The sequence below is a fragment of the Macaca mulatta genome, chromosome 5 (genome assembly GCF_049350105.2).
Source record: "Macaca mulatta isolate MMU2019108-1 chromosome 5, T2T-MMU8v2.0, whole genome shotgun sequence".
Taxonomy (NCBI): Eukaryota; Metazoa; Chordata; class Mammalia; order Primates; family Cercopithecidae; genus Macaca; species Macaca mulatta.
In genome coordinates, this window is record NC_133410.1 from 52,234,847 (window position 1) to 52,255,352 (window position 20,506).

Consider the following 20,506-nt stretch of genomic DNA (forward strand, 5'->3'; position numbering starts at 1 on the left):
TTGCTAATATCATTTCTAGGTTATTTTATAAAATTGCTACAATATTAAATAATTTTTGGTAGCATCTCACATTATTCAAAGACTTAAATTTAAAAAACAGTCAGTAGCCTATTGGGCTTCAACACCAATGGTGATATTGTAGATTTAGGATTTTTTTATGTTACTTATTTCGTTTTGTTTTGATTTTTATTCAGGAGTGACTGCTGGCTTACCCCATGCCAAACATTAGTATTGTTACAAGGTTGAATCACACATGAATCTAGAATACTGTTATTGATATTCAATAGAGTTCCTTGTATGTGGAGTCCTTTGTAAAGCTCTCTGGTGGCTTCTTTTGGCTGAATCAATTACTTTTGAAAACTTTATTGATCCAGGAAAAACCTGAGCTGGGGAGATGACTTTATTAAATGATTCATAAATCCAAGAAGCAGCTTCCAAATTATTTTGTCCATGATATGTAGGAAGAGAGGTCTTATAAAGTCAACAGGAAACAAGAGGGATTTATTCCAAAAAATATAACCACGCCTACTTAGGCCATGAGAGAGTACCTCAAGATTCTGCTTATAGATTCAAGGTTCTGGAGGCAGATTCTGTAAGCAGGACATCTATTTAAAAGAGCACAATGTTTTGGAAAGTTCTTTATAATTTAAGGGTAAAGATAGATTACTAAATAAAGAAAATCTAGATAAACCAATATTAAAATGTGAAGAGGGGTTGGTAGGATTGCAGGTAGATTTTTTAAATTTATGATTCCTTCTAACTTTTGTAATAAGATAAAAGTCACATGAAAAAGAAAGTGAATGCAGTTAAAAATTTATCAGAATGAAGTTCACAGACCTTTATATCAGTTCCTATCACCAGATACCAAGTCACCTTAGCTACTGATATAACTGTGAAATGGGAATTAGATTATATTTAATGTACCCAGGCTGAAATGCCCCTAGAAATTACAATGTTTGCAGCAATCCTCATAAACACCTGGGAGGACAAGATAGATGTCTAGGACATTTTTTTTTCCTATTCATGTGGATAACAGCATCTTCCACAGAATACTTTCAAAGGTACTTTTGCCTGGATCACTGAGACCCACATGCATCCTTTAATACTTCAGTTAAAACAGTGGTTAGAAACTGTGATGTTTATTCATTAAAACTGTGATCCTATCATTAAGAAAAAAAGAGGTGTCTGCTTGTTATTGCAAGGAAGTGGCACAGAAGCCTCTTAGTAAATAACTGACTTATCCCAGAGGACTAAGGAGAACTGGACAAATAGAATTTTACAAAAACAAACATACAAGCAAACAAACATATTTATAAAAATTAAGATACACCATATGAAGCAGCACTTTAAAAAATAAGTAAGCTTGTCTTGCCTTCCAAAGTTAAAAAGTTAGTAATTCGAATTCAGAAAACAAACAATAGAAAGACTTACTGAATAATTCTTACCACCAAAGAACAAAGCATGCCAAATGTCAGCTCGCAGAACCACATAAAACTCAGCTTCTTCCTAAACCAGGAAAGATGAAGGAAATCATATAACTAAGAATGCTTTGTGTTTTAAATTTTGGTTTCACTTTCTGGTGGCAAAATAAAAAGTCTCTTTCCCAAAATGAAGCCAAGCGATCTTGTAGGTAAACTCTGTGGGCTAGAAGCCATTCAACATTGAACTTTCAGTTAGACCTCAGTTAAACAAAAACTCCAAGTGAAGAAAGAAAATCCAGAGTCAACTACATTGAGAGAGACTGGAATAATTCCACACCTGCTGATGGCTGAGCCTCACCCTTTGTTGAGTAAAAGTTTGTGTTGATTGTGGCAAGGGAATCTGCTGGGTATGCCAGGGAAGTGTGTGCTTGTTCATTTTTGTATGGTCATTCCTTTCAGGTATGAGTCCTTCATAAGAGAGGAAGTAGAGTGTAGATTTATTATAGGTTTTAGGTCTATTTTTGAAATTGTGTTTGGTGCATTTAATGCAACTGGTCATTGCAAAATCTACTTCAGCTGTGTAAGTGAAAAATATGGACTGTTACCTTGTTGCCCCTATGAAATTCTGTACTTGGTATTTAGTATATACTCTACATTCATTAGTTGCATCTGACAAGATGTTCTGCCTTAGCACTCAGTTGCAGTCTTTTCCTTTTCTTTCCTGTTCATTAGGCTTTAATTCTGAGGACCATATGAGGGTAGAATATGTTATCTTTGAAAAATTACTAAAATTTATATAGGCAAACCATTTTCTTAAACTTGATGGCCAAATGTTAGAATGTTAGTTTTCATATCATTTATAATCTTGTCACAATTTACTTAATGAAGTTTGGTTAGATTTCAGTGAAAATTATCTTCCAAAGTAGTTTCCCCCACCCAAGGAAGGAGGTAACTTTACTACAATGAGTAAGTATGGTGCAGAATTTCATGCAAATGAGGTGTGCCAGCAGTGTACTAATTTAAATGTATGTAAACGAAAACAAACAAAAAAAAAGAATGCACAAACTCGCTGTTACTTAGATCACTGCAGCTTCTAGGACCCAGTTTCTTTTACTGATTTTAAAACAAAACAAAACAGAAAAACCTGTAATATTCAAATGAAGAACTCCTCACTCGAATAAAGTTTTATGATTAGTCCCTACCTCTACCTGCCATTCTAAACACTGCTTGTCTTGAATGGCAAATTATGTTTTGTGAATCACTGATCTTTCTTAGTTATTAATCATTATTTACCCAGAAATCCATGGATAAATAGACACCACCAGCCGGTGGTTCAAGCAGTGACAGTTAGTAATATTTCTAGTCTTCTCTTTAAAGACTTTCAGGGTGGGACACAAAAGGAAACTCTCCAAATGGCTAACTACACATTTGGTTGAATAAAGATTGATTTCTACAATTATAGCAACATCATCCCAACAGAGATAGAGAGAGTAAAGTGAAGTTGTATATTGGAATTGTTAGATATTATATAACTTTGCAATTCATTTGTTAGAGTAGTAATATGGTTTGGCTCTGTGTCCCCACCCAAATCTCATGTTGAATTGCAATTCCCAATGTTGGGGAAGGGACTTGGTGGGAGGTGATTAGATCATGGGGGCAGATTTCTCCCATGTTGTTCTCATGCTAGTGACTCAGTTCTCACGAGATCTGCAGGTTTAAAAGTGTGTGGCACTTCTCCCCACCCCCACAACTTCTCTCCCTCCCCAACGCTCTCTGCTGCTCCGCATGGTAAGATGAGCTTGCTTCCCTTTCACCTTCCACCATGATTGTAAGTTTCCTGAGGCCTCCCAGTCATGCTTCCTGTTAAGCCCATGACACAGTGAATCAATTGTACCTCTTTTCTTCATAAATTATCCAGTCTCAGGTAGTTCTTTATAGCAGTTTGAGAATGGACTAATACAAGTGAGCAAAGTAGAAACTAGATTGTGGGACTTCATGTAGGTATCCTGTTCATCAGTATTTATAATAACAGTAACTTTAATTATAATGGAAGATGTCATTTTTCTCCACGTATCTTTTATTTTTGAAATTCTATTAGCAGAACGTTTATTGGTGCAAAGTCTTTCCCAGATTTTTTTAAGCCAGGTAGTATTCCATTTTTTCCCCCACAAAAACGGTAATTTGATAACTATAAAATCTAACCGTTATTGAAAAATGTTAATATATGTTATCAATGTTGCTAAATATCTAGCTGTGTGATTTTTGTTTGAAGGATAGATTCTGAATTGTTTGTCAAATAAATATTTAATGAGCATCTGTTATTTGCTAGCTAGCGGGAATTCTGATCTCAAGGCATTTCAAATCTAGTAAAGGAAACAAATAAGAGACGATAACAAATCAATGTGATAAAGGTGAACTTTAAGAATAAAGAAAATATGCTGCAATAAACTTAGCAATTTATTGGCTCATTTTTCTGAGATGTATAAGATTACACTAGCCTCAGGGCCAGCTATATCTAGGGGCTCAAACAATATTATCAGGACCAGGATGTCTTTCTGTCTTTCCAGCTCTTCACTTGGCTTTCTTTGTGCTGGTGCCATTCTTAGGCAGCAGATTGGTTCCAACAGCTCCGAGCTTGCTCTCACCAAAACAGAAACCCCAACTCATTAGTTCATGCAGAAGTCTCAGGGCTGGCTCTAATTAACCTTTCTTGACTCATGTGACCACTTCTGATACAGACACTGTGGTTCCTGTGATACACCATTGTCATTGGCTGTCTGGTTATATGGATTGAGTTAGGGATGGATAAGTCTACAAGGAAAATCAGGGTGCTACTAGCAGGAGAAACAACAGATGTTTCACCATACATAATCACCAGTTATATGGAATATGAATTTCCATAAACACTACATTCATTGACTTTTTTGTTTATATCAATTTCTACTTTATACTGTGTCTATTCTATACTTGAATATTGTCTGTAAGGAGAGGTCTATAGCAGGTTTCCCAAGAGGGACACACACAATCACTTACTGAAACTGATGTCCACCAAAGAGTTGAGCAATATTCCAGTGTACCAGTGAAGAGCCTGAGGCATGAGCTTTTTTCATTGCTAGAAAAAAGCAACAGCAATGAAACAGTAAGACTGAATAAAGAAAAGCAGTGTAAAAAGTAAAGAAATATGGAACAATCAGTAAAGCATATCCCCAAATCCTTCAATTCACTGATACTTGGGAGCTGTCTCTATGGATGCTTGTAGAGATTTGTCCCACCAGTTCAGAAAAATAATATAGATCAAATGAGCTTCAGTGACTTCCAAGTAACTTAAAAATTATTAACTAAAAGAAATATTTTTAACTCTTTAATTTTTATCTCAGAAAACTGAATAAAAGCAAGAAACAAATTAAAAACCTTAAAATGATCCTTTCTATTTGTAGAAAGATATTTGCTTCATTTTCCAAAATGTTAATTTAATGCTTTAACATGACAGGTCAGTTACATAAGCAGGAAATAATTTATCAGTAAATAATAACTGTGTTTTTCCACAAGACCAAGATGTTCCAATGACTTCTCAGTAAATGAGTTTACTTTATAAAAGATCTATTTTTATAACTCAAAGGTCCTCACTGGTCATTGCTACCATAATTATTCCATAAATAAACTTTAAAAATAAGTATATTCAAGAAATACTGTAATAGAAATCCAGGCCTAGAATAGTCATGTGTGAAAAAAATTAAGCTTAAGTACTTGTCATTTTTTATATGTTCACAGATCTTTCCAATTTAGGGACTACCTAATGATTCTAGTAACAATAATAAAAATTATAGTAAAAATTAGTTCCTCCCTGTACTTCATAGCACTTTATGTTCTGTTATAGCATTTATCATGTTTCATTTTTATAAAATTCATTATGCCCACATTTCATGGAAAAGGATTTATGGCAGGTATTATTTGCCTGTTTACATGTCTGCCTTTATACTTAGACTGTGAGATCCTTAAGGACAGGAACTAAATATATTTTTTTTAAACCTTCACACACTGTTTTTAGCACCTACAAAAGTTCTAAATAAATGCTGAGTAAAATAAAGAGTGAATAGATGAATTAATAGACTCTTCCATTTAAATGACTTCTTGAACTCCTCTATTTATCTTCTTTGTTATTTTGGTTTCACGTTTTAAGTATCTCAAAGCTCACTTCTCCTTAAGTTAAGCAGCCCTCATGGATATGCCTGCTTACAAAATTAGATTATGACTTATGCAGAGTGGGGAATGACAGCCTGGGCCTGGGTCAGATTCACTGCCTAAGTGTGGACATAGCTGGCAGAGTCTGGTTAACTCGCAGAACAGACCCACCAGTTGTCTCTGTGTTGAGTGAGGAAGAGACTCCTGCTGAAAAAACACTAATGATAATTATTGCTGACATTATAGATATATATGGGTATGTTTGGTAAATTCTTGGTCTGTTCCATAGATTTTCAGGGAGGAAGGGGACTGTGACATCTTCTGGAAGAGAATTAATTCTAAGGGAAAGTAGCCAAGTGTGACAGGCCAGTGAATGCAGCATTCTTTCTTTGGAAAGAAGCAAAGGGGGCTCTCTGCACTAGCAAGGCTGCCACTTGGATTGTCTTCACTGCCAGCCCATTAGACCCAGCAAAGGCAGGAAGATGACAAGCCAAAGCTGGAAGAACTCTCTTAATAAACTTTCTCACACTTGGAGGGTATAGACTAGAGTGTTTTGGGATCCCTCAAAGAGAATGTAACACAAAGTAAGCGCAGCCATTTTCCCTCTGCCCTTTCCTCACCAGCACTTCAACAACTGCATAGTCTCAAAGGAAGAAATTTAATCTCCCATCTTCATGTTTTCACAGAAGAGGGAACTTCTTCCCATCAGGGCTGTGGCTTTGAAAGAAAGCTTCTAGCTTCTCTGCCAACCCTATCCCTGATTCCCTACAAAGGAGAAGGGTAGCTCCTTTCACTGGTGACAGCCTCCTGTTAGGAAGAATGTCCCTGTGTTAAAAGTGACTACTCCTGCACAAGTCTCTTGCTCTTTATGACCCGTGTGCGAGCAGGGGCACTCACATTCTCCAGCCCTCTGCTTCCATGGGATAAAGCACAGGGGGAGAGTCAACCTCTCACTCTTTCCTCTTTACACTCTGCTCAGCGAGTAATAAGGTCAAATAGGATGGGCCTGTGATCTTCCACGCAACTGGCTTGATGGCAAGTTTGCTCTGAAGATCTGTTTCTCCCTTACTCTCCCAGTCCACCTCAGGCTCCAGATGACCCCAAGGTCTGAATGTGGGTGGGGATGCAATGACACACTTTGGCTCTGGATCCAAACTGCATTATCCAATCCAAGTTTACTGTGGTTCTCAGAGCCTCTTGGGAACTTGCCCAGATTGCTAATAAATTTGGTTTACTAATAAACCCACAGGTGATCATCAACTAGCTTTCAGTTCCTAGAGTCTGTACCTTATCCATTGGAACCAGGTGGGGAGTCAGGGTGGATCATAATCCCATTTCCCATACAACCCACATACTGCTCAGATACTGTTGAGGCCCAGGGAATCAGTCGAGTGTGCCTAACAGGGTGGTGGCAGAGGAGTGTCATGCACCCTGGAAAAGCTGGCACAGTGGCCTGATATAATATTGGTGAAGCACACTAGCCACAGCTGGGCCTCGAGGAGCAGCAGGAAAGGCTGTTGCTCTGTGCTGAATATTGTTGGAGGAGCCGCAGTGCCCAGGAGGCATCTACTCGTGATTACATATGAGAACAGGAGATAGCGGCTGGGGATTCCCAGAAACGTTTGACACTGGGGAAGCTTTGCATGGCTATTGAGAAACTGCATCCTGTAGGTGAAGCCAGTGAAAATTAGATTATTAAGTGATCTCATTCATATGCTCAAGCTTATGGCCTTTGGGAAAATTATAGTTACCCTCATTTTACTTTCAATCTGAGCATGTGTTCATCAGCACCTCGTCCAAAATGGGTGATTATATCAGGGATATCAACTGATTAATTCACTTGAAATGCTGACATTTCGCATGTTGCTGTTTAAATGAATATCAGTTAAAATAAGCAAGCCAATGTTGCCGTGAGGTATTCATGTGCTAGTTCAAGCATTTAGAATTATTTTTTAATCATTTCTGTGAGCCCTGAGCTAGGAATGTGGTTAAGAGTAAGCCTGCACGCTAGAAATAAAGACTTACTCCTGAAATTATTTTTCAAAGCCAATGTCATTATCTCAAGCTGATTCTGTATGTCCCAAAGAAATTCTCTTTCTTCCTACCTCAAAACCACCTTGAAGATCAGAACTGTTTGGTCTCAAAGATAATTTATTTCTGCTAAATTGTTATTTCAAAAGATAATACAAAATCTGTGTACAGTTTATATTTGAAGGCTGTTCCAACAAATAGATGCTACTTAATACTTTTTTTACATATTTTGAGTTTTGACTCAGCACCTAAATATAATATATGCTTATATAAACATATCTACACAAATTTTTATTTTGCTATAAAATGTAGCTTTTCACTTACAAATATTATGGTTATACTTTTAGACATTTCCCAAATTTTATGATTCATTTCAAATTTTCTGTCATAAACAGTTATTCTCTTTTATACGGTAGTAATATTTATTTCCTATTTTCTTTTCTTTTCTTTTGAGACAAAGTCTCGCTCTCACCCAGGCTGGAGTGCAGTGGCGTGATCTGAGCCCACTGCAACCTCTGCCTCCCAGGTTCAAGCGACTCTCCTGCCTCAGCCTCCCGAGTAGCTGGGACTTCATGCCCCGCTAATTTTTTTGTATTTTTAGTAGCGATGGGGTTTCACTGTGTTAGTCAGGATGGTCGTGATCTGCCCACCTTGGCCTCCCAAAGTGCCGTTACAGGCGTGATGTTTCATATTTTCAATGAAATAAAATGTAATATAATCCTGAAACTATGGAAATACTTTTCTGTGCATTAGAATATTTATATGGTTTCTATTCTTTTACCTCTCAAGAATCAGAAATTTAGGACTGGGAACAATGGTTTATGCGTGTAATCTCAGCACTTTGGGAGAATTGCTTGATCCCAGAAGTTCAAGACCAACTGCCTGGGAAGTATAGTGAGATCCCACCTCTAAAAAAAATTTTTTTTAATTAGCCAGGTGTGCTGGTGCATGCCTATAGTCCTAGCTACCTGAGGTGAGAGGATCGCTTTAGCCTAGGAGGTCGAGGCTGCAGTGAGCCTTGATCATGCTACTGCACTCCAGCCTGGGTGATGGAGTAAGACCCTTTCTCAAAAAATAAGATGTAATCACTTACTCTCTGTAGCCTGGATCAGTATTAGAGCTTGGGGTTTTTCAAATGGAAAATTCACATCTAAATTTAGTTTGATCGGCTTTCACATCATTAATCTATTCCATATATTTAAGAAAATCATTTCAAAATGACATGTGTTCTCAATATTTTCATCAGTTAGGCAGTCCTCAGGGTGTTTCTCTAGCTGTGTTGACAAACTGACAAATAGATATTTTTTTTTCTGTAATTTTGCCCCAGTAGCTTTTCCGAAAAGGTAATGATAATGTTTTGACCATAGTAAGGTAGTTTGGCATGATGAGGTTAAGGAGTAGACTTTTAAGAAAAGGGGATGTGGCCTCAAATTTCAGCTTCACTACCTACTGGCTGTGTCATGTTGACTAAGTCACTGCAACCTTCTGAACTCCGGTTTCTGCATATGTGAAATAGGAATTGTGTATGTGTGCTGGGCAGGTTAAATGAGTCAAGGTTTGTTGAGTACCTGTATCATGGTAGGCACTAAAAAATGACACATTTAATATCTAATAATGTATTTCTCTGGAAGTTTAGCTATTTATGGGTTTAATGCATTTTTTTATAGTTGTAAAGTCATAGAACTTTGAAACTAGAAGTTACTTTAGAGATCAATTAAGTGGTATTTCACAGAGGGGGAAACCAAGGCACTGGAAACTTAAATGGTGTAGGGTCTTTGCCTGTATTTTTGTATAATAAATGGGAGGCAGAATCTTACTTGTTCATTTCCATCTTAAAATGGTAGGAAAAGCCAACCTTCAGAGAAGTGGTAGCAGGTCTAAGGCAAATTCCAATGACAGTGTATGGTTCATACTTAAAGTAAGGTAAATCCAACCTATTCAAAAGGAGGGGGAAGTTCTTTTACTTTATTATTAGAATGCATCTGAATGCTTTGGAGAGTCTTGAAAATTATGAGCTGCATGCATATCATCAATTGTCCAATATCTGGGGAAGTAGTCATTCGTTGTGATTGATGACTTTATATCTTAAAGATATTTTAGATACACTTAAGGTATTTTTATCTGAGTCTATTACAGAGATTTAAATTTGATTTTGAGAAGTAAAAATTCCTGGGCCCTAATCCCATTAACTTCCATATATAGAGGGCTTCATTTTCATCTGCCGAACGAAAGGATTGACTTAGAGGAGTATTTCCCACATTGCAATCTTTACATTGCTACAGTCTCAATTCTTATTGTATACATACCTGTAACACTATTTGCTTTTTAAAATGGCCTCACTTTTTAAACTTAACCTCATCCTAAATGATAATATCTAGGAAGTGGCACATTTGCTATACTGATTACATCTTTTCTCATATGAAGATAAATTCATGACTATTAAAATAAAATATCTGCCTGTGGCACCTGAAATTATCTCATGTACCTCTGACCTTTTTACAACCTAAGCATAGTTTCACTCTTATTCCTGCTCGTTCCTAAGGTTGGGCAAAACAAAGTGAGATCTGCAATGACAAAGCCCTTTCTATTCTCAAGCTTTTAGTCTCTGGGATAAAAAAGAGCTACCACCCTAGATCCATGTGCTTTTTTGAATGAAAGGGGTGGAATCCATGTGCTTTTCGATAGACACTAAGAGAATATAAAGGCAAAGCATAACTTCTCCTTTGAAATATTGGTTTAAATGATTGAACCACCAACACTAGAAAGTATTGTTATTTTCAGATTACTTCCAATAACATCAAATTAAGTTCAAATCTTTATTATCAATTTGAACTTATCCGAGGAAGCGTCACATAAAAACTAACATTCTTTTTTTTTTTTTTTGAGACACAGTCTTGCTCTGTCGCCCAGGCTGGAGTGCAGTGGGGCGATTTCGGCTCACTGCAACCTCTACCTCCTGGGTTCAAGCAGTTCTCTGCCTCAGCCTCCTGAGTAGCTGGGACTACAGGCGCCTGCCACCACACCTGGCTAATTTTTTTGTATTTTTAGTCGAGATGGGGTTTCACCATCTTGGCTAGGTTGGTTTTGAACTCCTGACCTCGTGATCCACCTGCCTCAGCCTCCCAAAGTGCTGGGATTACAGGCATGAACCACCACACCCAGCCAAAAAGCTAACATTCTTACAAGCCTTTGGAAATATTAACGGCCCCCAAAAATTTCCTTCTAAAAATAAAGTATTTGAATAGGAACAAGTGGAAGAAAGTACATAAAAATTAGCCCTTATTAATGAAGAATGAATATTTTGGAAAAGATCTTGGAAAGCAAAAGGAAATCCCAGTCCCACAGCAATGTTTCCCAGTAGACACTGTTGTCTTGATTGACTTTTCACAAAATTTCTTCTCTTAACCAGGAACTTAACATTACCTTCCACCATTTTCTTCAAATCTAACAAATCCATTTTCCTTTTTTGTTTTTATTAAACATATACACAGAATTATGGCTACTTTTACTAGATAGATCAATAGATAATAGTTTAATTAATAGATATATACGTGTGTGTGTGTATGTATCTATGTCTCTATAGTTAACACAGACATAACATGCTTTGTTTGGAAGGACTTTAGTTGTTATCTCAACGTCACTCAAACTGTCCACAATTTCCATGCAATGTTAAATGAGTATTCTATTAAAAAAAGATCCATGATTAAATAACATTGGTTAACACTGGATTAAACAAAATTAAACAATATATAACACTACATACATTTTGAATTTTCAAGAAGAGCAACTAGTAGTACTCTCAAACTAAAATGTGCATATAAAAATGCATTTTGATGGGTCTGGGATGGGACCTGAAGTTCTGCATTTCCAACAAGCTCCCGAGTAATGCTGATCCAGTTAGTCCAAAGTCCACATTTTGAATAGTAGGGGCATCTTTCTTAAAACCTTATTTCAGCAGTGAACTGTGCCCCCTTACATACAGTCGTTTTTTAAGGTTTTTGGTTAACTGTTTAACCAAACCAATTCAGCAGTGAATTGGTTGGTATTTGTTGGTTTTGAAAATAAACTTCCTTTGCTGAGCAGAAGCTCTTTAGTTTAATTAGATCTCATTTGTCAATTTTGGCTTTTGTTGCAATTGCTTTTGTTGTTTTAGTCATGAAGTCCTTGCCCATGCCTATGTCCTGAATGGTATTGCCTAGGTTTTCTTATAGGGTTTTTTATGGTTTTAGGTCTTACATTTAAATCTTTAATTCATCTTGAGTTAATTTTTGTATAAGGTGTAAGGAAGGGGTTCACTTTCAGTTTTCTGCATATGGCTAGCCAGTTTTCCCAACATCATTTATTAAATAGGGAATCCTTTCCCCATTGCTTGTTTTTGTCAGGTTTGTTAAAGATCAGATTGTTGTAGATGTGTGGTGTTATTTCTGAGGCCTCTGTTCTGTTCCATTTGTCTATATGTTGGTACCAGTACCATGCTGTTTTGGTTACTGTAGCTTTATAGTATAGTTTTAAGTTGGGTAGCAGGATGCCTACAGCTTTGCTCTTTTTGCTTAGGATTGTCTTGGCTATATGTGCTCTTTTTTGGTTCCATATGAAATTTAAAGTAATTTTTTTTAATTCTATGAAGAAAGTCAATGGTAACTTGATGGGAATAGCATTGAATCTATGAATTACTTTGGGCAGTATGGCCATTTTCATAACATTGATTCTTCCTATCCATGAGCATGGAATATTTTTCCATTAGTTTGTGTCCTCTCTTATTTCCTTGAGCAGTGGTTTGTAGTTCTCCTTGAAGAGGTTCTTTACATCCCTTATAAGTTGGCTTCCTAGGTATTTTATTCTCTTTGTAGCAATTGTGAATGGGAGTTTGCTGATGATTTGGCTCTCTGTCTATTATTGGTGTATAGGAATGTTTGTGATTTTTGCACGTTGATTTTGTATCCTGAGAGTTTGCTGAAGTTGCTTGTCAGCTTAAGGAGTTTTTGGACTGACATGATGGGGTTTTGTAAATATACAATCATGTCATCTGCAAACAGAGATAATTTGACTTCCTCTCTTCCCATTTGAATACTCTTTATTTCTTTCTCTTGCCTGAGTTCCCTGGCCTGAACTTCCAATACTATGTTGAACAGGAGTGGTGAGAGAGGGCATCCTTGTCTTGTGCTGGTTTTCAAAGAGAATGTTTCCAGCTTTTGTCCATTCAGTATGACATTGGCTGTGGTTTTGTCATAGACAACTCTTATTATTTTGAGATATGTTCCATCAATACCTAGTTTATTAAGTGTTTTTAGCATGAAGGAGTATTGAATTTTATTGAAGCTTTTTCTGCATCTATTGAGATAATCATGTGGTCTTTAGTTCTGTTTACGTGACGGATTACGGTTATTGATTTGCCTATGTTGAACCAGCCTTGCATCACAGGGATGACGCTGACTTAATCATGGTGGATAAGCTTTTTGCTGTGCTGCTGGATTTGGTTTGCCAGTGTTTTATTGAGGATTTTTGCATTGATGTTCATCAGGGATATTGGCCTGAAATTTTCTTTTTCTTGTTGTGTCTCTGCCAGGTTTTTGTATCGGGGTGATACTGGCCTCATCAAATCAGTTAGGGAGGATTCCCTCTTTTTCTATTGTTTGAAAGAGTTTCAGAAGGAGTGATAACCAGCTCTTCTTTGTACAACTGATAGAATTCGGTTGTGAATCCATGTGGTTCTGGGCTTTTTTTTTAGTTGGTAGGCTTAGTTACTGCCTCAATTTCAGAACTTGTTATTGGTCTATTCAGGGATTCAACTTCTTCCTGGTTTAGTCTTGCGAGTGTGTATGTGTCCAGGAATTTATCCATTTCTTCTAGATTTTCTAGTTAATTTGCATAGAGATGTTTATAGTATTCTCTGATGGTAGTTTTTATTTCTGTGGAATCAGTGGTGATATCCCCTGTATCTTTTTTTTATTGCAGCTATTCTTCTTTCTTTTCTTCTTTATTAGTCTGGCGGGTGGCGCCTATCTATTTTGTTAAAAAACCGGCTCCTGGATTCACAGATTTTTTTGAAGGGTTTTTCATGTCTCTGTCTCCTTCAGTTTTGGTCTTATCTTAGTTATTTCTTGTCTTCTGCTAGTTTTTGAATTTGTCTTGCTTCTCTAATTTTTTAAATTGTGGTATTAGGGTGTCGATTTTACATCTTTCCTGCTTTCTTCTGTGGGCATTTAGTGCTATAAATTTCTCTCTAAACTCGGCTTTAGCTGTTCCCAGAGATTCTGGTACATTATGTCTTTGTTCTCATTGGTTTCAAAGAACTTATTTATATTTCTGCCTTCATTTCAGCAGGTTGTTCAGTTTTCATGTAGTTGTGCAATTTTGAGTGAGTTTCTTAATCCTGAGTTCTAATTTGATTGCACGGTGATCTGAGAGACTGTTTGGTGTGATTTCCATTCTTTTGCATTTACTGAAGAGTGTTTTACTTTCAATTATGTGGTCGATTTTAGAATAAGTGCTATGTGGTGCTGAGAAGAATGTATAATCTGTTGATTTGTGGTGGGGAGTGAACAGGTGACCTACAGAATGGGAGAAAATTTTTGCAATCTATCCATCTGACAAAGGGCTAATAAATTTACTGCAGCATTATTCACAATAGCAAAGACTTGGAACCAACCCAAATGCCCATCAATGTTAGACTGGGTAAAGAAAATGTGGCACATATGCACCATGGAATACCATGCAGCCATAAAAAAGAATGAGTTCATGTCCTTTGGAGGGACATGGACGAAGCTGGAAACTATCATTTTCAGCAAATTAATTTACAGGAACAGAAAACCAAACACCACCTGTTCTCATTCATAAGTGGGAGTTGAACAATGAGAACACATGGGCACAGGAAGGGGAATATCACACACCAGGGCCTGTTGGGGGGTGGGAGGTACGGGGAGGGATAGCATTAGGAGAAATACCTAATGTAGGTAATGGGTTGATGGGTGCAGCAAACCACCATGGCACGTGTATACCTATGTAACAAATCTGCACATTCTGTATATGTATCCCAGAACTTAAAGTATAATTAAAAAAAGAAAAGAAAAGAAACTTCATTGTTCTACAATTTTTGAAACTGTTATTATAGCTGAATCTCCTCATTCTATAGGATGGTGAATGTCAATTTTAAAAATCACTAAATCTAAAAGGTAAAATTTACTTTTACCTTTATAGTGGTTTGGCCTTCTTTCACTTAGGTTGTTTTTAGGAAAACTTTAATTCCTATACTATTTCAGAAAGGGATGAATGGCTTGGGAATTGAAGGAACATGTGTCTTTTAAGTTCTGTTATAATGTGCAATGAAGGATGTGCTCACTTCATAAGCATACTTTAAAATGTCCTGGACTCCTATAGCCAGACTAAAATTTACTAGCAAATAATTATATATTATTGACATTTTTTGGTCTGCTGTTGACCTAATTATGGGATCATAGAGAAATCACCCAGCTGCTTTAAGTATCCAGCAAGCCAGCAACTCAGCAATCATTCACCTGTTCATCCACTTACTACCCATTCCCCTGTCCATTCACCTGTTCACCTATAGGCTCAGCCCCTCACATGTCCAACTCTCCACCCACCCATTCAGTCACATGTCAATCACACATCCACCTACCCGTCCATCCACACGGTCATTCCTTTATATATTATTTTGTTCAACAGTATTTACATGATGTTGTTTCTTTGTAAACAAACAGCAAAAGAAAAATTACCATATTATGCGTTTTACTCTACAACCTACCTTAAACTCACAGGTTAATGTCCTAATATACTTCCTTATGCACTACAGTCTCAATCTGTAAAGAAGAGTTATTTCAAAGGTAGATGTTAAACAATGGCCAGGATGATGCAAGCATAGGGAGAGAAGTGTGCCACCTGTGAGCTGAGATCTAAGCTGTTCAATGTATCTCCTCAACCTGATGTTCTTAATCCTTCTTTCCATGAAAGATTCATTCAGTCCTTTCCTATCATATTTCCTGGCATTCCCTTTCATGCCAACGAATCTGAGCTGCTTGAAATTGCCGAAACCATGCCTTTGATTACACTTTTTCCTCTGTCTGGTTTGCATTTCCTGTCCATCCTGTATGTCTCGTTCATAGCCAGTCCATTTCTTTCCTCTCTAAAGTTTACCACATATGCTTGCCCCTGATATGTCACCCACACTTCTCTTGTGATGCTCCGCTCTTTTGACCTGTGGTCTAGTTATTTATGGGGATTTCCGATTTCTCCTGTTAGACACAAAACCCCCTAGAAAAATGAGGCCTGCACCTGATTTATCATTGCCTCTTTCACAGAACCTCATACAGGGCCATTCGGTAAGTATTTCTGGAATGAATCAATCAACTCATCTATACTTCTGATTGAATGAAGACTTTCAGTGTGCTGATTTCATGAGTAACTGAGGAGTTTGAGGCTAAAAAATATCCAGTGCCTATAAAATTCTTGTATAATTGTATGAGTGGATTACAGTTGGTGAATTTTTTTTTTTTTTTTTTTTTTTGAGACGGAGTCTCTCTCTGTCGCCCAGGCTGGAGTGCAGTGGTGCGATCTTGGCTCACTGCAAGCTCCGCCTCCCAGGTTCATACCATTCTCCTGCCTCAGCCTCCCAAGTAGCTGGGACCACAGGCACCCGCCACCAAGCCCAGCTAATTTTTTTGTATTTTTTTAGTAGAGACGGGGTTTCACCGTGTTAGCCAGGATGGTCTCCATCTCCTGACCTCGAATCTTTTGTAAAGTATTTTGCAATGCCTTCATCTGAGGATGTTAGTACGTTTCAAAGGATAGTATAATCTTCATTTAATTAAAGGATTGACTTTCTGGAGTGTAGGCTAATAATGTCTTTACTCTTAGACATACTAATTCGTACACTATTTCTTTTTCCCTCTAAAACTTTCCTTCTATTAATCACCAACTCAATGTCAACCTTGTAAAGAATCACCTAGATTTGTTGTTTGGAACTTATGATCCAGTGACAATTTTCAGTCTTTTTTCTTTTTCTTTTTTCTTTTTTTTTTTTATTTTTGAGACAGAGTCTCACTTTGTAGAGTCTCACTTTGCTGGAGTACAGTGGCACAATCTAAGCTCACTGCAGCATCCACCTCCCAGGTTCAAGCAATTCTCCTGCCTCAGCCCCCTGACTAGTTGGGATTACACGTGCACACTACCATGCCCGGCTAATTTTTGTATTTTTAGTAAAGATGGAGTTTTGCCATGTTGCCCAGGCTGGTCTTGAACTGCTGACCTCAGGTGATCCACCCGCCTTGGCCTCCCAAAGTGGTGGGATTACAGGCGTGAGCCACCGTGCCCAGCCAATTTTCACTCTTACCTTTGGCTTTCAGATCATGTTGAGGATGCATCAGCAAAATTCTGGCCTACCTTTTTTTTTTATTTAAGAAAATGATTATAGCTCTTGCTGTTGCTGTTCATTACTTTACATAATCCCAAACACTACCTGAATTCTCAATAATTATTATATGAAATAGAAGAGAAAAGAGGCGAAGTGAGGCAAGGCAAGAAGAGAGAAGAGAATGACTTGGCTAGTAGTTCAAAATAAGAGCCTAGAGAATTGTCCCAAGGCTGAAGACAAGAATGAATTTGTAAACACATATTTTTACAATAACATATTTTTAATGATGTAGTCTAATACTTTTCAGGCCCTCGTCTTAGTGCCTTTACTAATTTGCATGATTGTGTTGAGGTAGACCTAAATTTTATCTTAGCTCTTCCCATTCTTGCTTTATCATCAAAATCTTAGAATTTTCAGATGACAACTTTGAAAATTGTAGAGTATGCACATTTTTACACTGAATTGTTACAAGAAAATATAAAAAGCATGTTAACATTTATTCAGTTGTCCTTGTAAATTTACCTGGACCTTTTCACCAAAAGTGGAATTGGCAAGCTCTTAGGGATATAGCTGCTTCCACAAATGCCCAGGATCTCCTGGCATCCTTACTCAGTCACAGGACTGGTGCTCAGCATCTTAAATATGCTTCGTCAGCCCTGTCAACTGAATGGACCTTTTTTTATGCTAGAGAGAATTCCATGTTGGTGACAATGAATAATAGTATTTAACATTTATACGGAATCTTCCCATGACCTGCAGGTCCTCTCCATGGTACTCCCGTGTCAGGATCACTCTTGTTTCTCTACTACGACCATGCGTGCATTGCCTTTAGGTTAGGGCTGTGGCCTTGGGCTGTCTGACCACTAGAATTGGAGTTGTTGTAGCTGTAGGCACCAGAGATTTTTACCCCCTTATTAAAGAGGAGCAAAATAATAATAATAATAATAATAATAATCTCATGTCAGCCAGACATAGTAGTTTTCCCTCTCTGGGAGCCTTGAGCAGTTTAGTAGACAAAGCGTTGAACGTACTTTTTAATTTCCATCACCTCTGGAGGTTGCTTTTTCTTCAGTACTTATAAACGGGTCCTGCAGATACCTACTGAAGTCCCATCTGGTCTGCCTGCCTTTGAAAGTCTCCCTTGACACTGGCATCCTGCAGTGGAAGTCCCTCCTTTTCATATCCTCCCCACTCTCACCATCGGCTGCCCAGGACTGAGTGCCACTGAGCAGTATCCCCGGAGGGACACTCCCCAACCTTGCATTTAATTGCTTCCCTTTGTGGGACATTTCTGCTGACTGTAGATTCCTGCCCCTTGGTCTTCCCCTACCAAATCCTTTCACACTGCTGAGGCCTTGGAGGCAAGAAGGACCAGGGCAACTATCAGTGCTTTCTCCTTTAGAGACCTGTTCCATCATTTCTAATGTCATCTTCTTTTGAAAAGATAATTTGCATCCCAAACAAATAACTCTCCAATAAATTTGGAACACAGAGTGTTTGATTTGAGGACTGTGTGTATTTACATTGAGGAAGTGAGGTTTCATGTACATAAGACTCTCTGACTGCTGAGTGAGCACTTAACATTAAAAAAAAAATAATTCTCTGAGGGCAGGAAACTGCGGGCAGCTGCTTTTCTTCCCATTCAAGAATCACTTTGCTCCTTTATAGCAAAAGAGCTGAACTATTAAATGAACTGGGGGTTTGGATTGGAACTAGGTATTTTAGCAGCCATTCAAGAGTCTTTTTAGTGGTATGTCCATCAAATAGCAAGTTTGTGAAGCACTGCTATAGAAGTGCTTAATCTTGTTTTTTGAAGATTTGAACAGGATAGAGAGAGAGCAAGAATCCAGAGTTACATATAATTTTTCCTTGCAGCTGGAGAAACTGAGGCAAGGAAAAGAAGAACATTATGCAAAGATACAGTGGGGGGGTCTGCAATTTTGAGAACATGCTCTTTATTTATTCTGTCATTTCCAGGAAGTTAGTTGAAAGCCATTCCTATTTTTAGATGAGCTTAGTTGTCTGGAATATTTATTATGGACCGCTCCACCATAGGGAAATGTGGTGTGTTTTAGGGACAAGGTGAGTTACCAGACTTCTATCAAAGACAAGATTTTAAGAAAAAAATTAGATTTATTTCCTTATAAATGTAAACAAGTTCAGTTCTTATTGTTGGACACAAGCAAAACAATATAACACAAAATTAAGAATATATTTAGGCTTTGAAACATAATAAAATCCAACCCCTAGCTTAAGAACTAGAATACTAACAACGCTATAGAAACTTCTTGCGTGTTCTTCCCTAATCTCCTCCACTTTCTCCCCAGTCTCCACACAGAGGTAACTACCCTTAAAATAACTAAATTTTAATAGTTTATCATATAAGCATGTATTACTAGTCAACGTAATTTTAAATTTTGGCTAGGGTAGTGGCTCACACTTGTAATCCTGGCACTTTAGGAGGTTGAGGCAGTAGAATCACTTGAGGCAAGGAATTTGAGACCAGCTAGACCCAGTCTCTACAAAAAAAAAAAAAAAAAAAAAATTGAAAATTAGCTGGGCCTAGTGGCACACATGTGTAGTCCTAGCTACTTGGGGGGTTGAGGTGGGAAGATCCCTTGAGCCCAGGAGTTTGACATTATAGTGAGCTATGATCATGCAAGTGCCCTTCAGCCTGGGCAACAGAATGAGACCCTATCTCTAAAAAATGAAAAAAAAAAAGTAAGTTTTGCTTGTTTTTTGAGTGGCATAGAAATGGTATCTTGTTGTATGCATTTTTCGGTATGTTGGTTTTTCATTCCAATATTATGTGCCTACTATTCGCCTATATTGTTGCATCAGCTGTAATTTATTTATATTCACTGCTATATAATATTCCATTAGGTGACTACATCAAAATTTATTAGTGATGCTTGACAGTAACATTTTGGATATGTGAAGGAAAAATAATCACGAATAGGCTGATGCACTTGTCCAGGAATTTTTCTAGGTCAGTGGATTTCAATTTGTTTTTACTGTTATAAAAAATGAATACATTTTGGCTGGGCATGGTGGCTCATGCCTGTAATCCCAGCACTTTGGGAGACCGAGGCCAGCAAATCACCTGAGGTTAGGAGTTCGAGACCAGCCTGGCCAACATGGTGAAACCCTGTCTCTATTAAAAATACAAAAATTACCTGGGCATGGTGGCGGGCGCCTGTAATCCCAGCTACTCAGGAGGCTGAGGCAAGAGAATTGCTTGAACCCAGGAGGCAGAGGTTGCAGTGAGCTGAGATTGCACCTTTGCACACCAGCCTGGATGACAAGAGTGAAACTCCATCTCAAAAAGAAGAATTATAGTTGTATCCCAGTACACATACATACATGAATAATTTTAACAAAGTTTAATAAAATCATAATATTTTTACTGTGTATGAAATACTCTAATATTTCTATTCTTGTCCATTCTATTTCATTTTTACTTTGTAGTGTTTAACTGGCATTTGGTGAGGCCCACCTATTGATT

At 37.6% G+C, this 20,506-nt stretch overlaps 1 long non-coding RNA gene across 2 annotated transcripts in view; it reads right to left on the reverse strand.

Moving 5' to 3' along the window:
- Positions 1 to 1,769, reverse strand: part of LOC114678308 (uncharacterized) — a 42,719-nt gene extending 40,950 nt beyond the window's left edge. Inside the window, exon 1 of one of the 2 annotated variants that reach the window (XR_013417512.1) lies at positions 1,432 to 1,769. This is a non-coding gene — a long non-coding RNA (uncharacterized LOC114678308). The remainder of the gene's footprint in view (positions 1 to 1,431) is intronic. The other variant, XR_003729646.2, reaches the window with a different exon arrangement.
- Between the last annotated feature and the right edge of the window lie 18,737 nt (positions 1,770 to 20,506).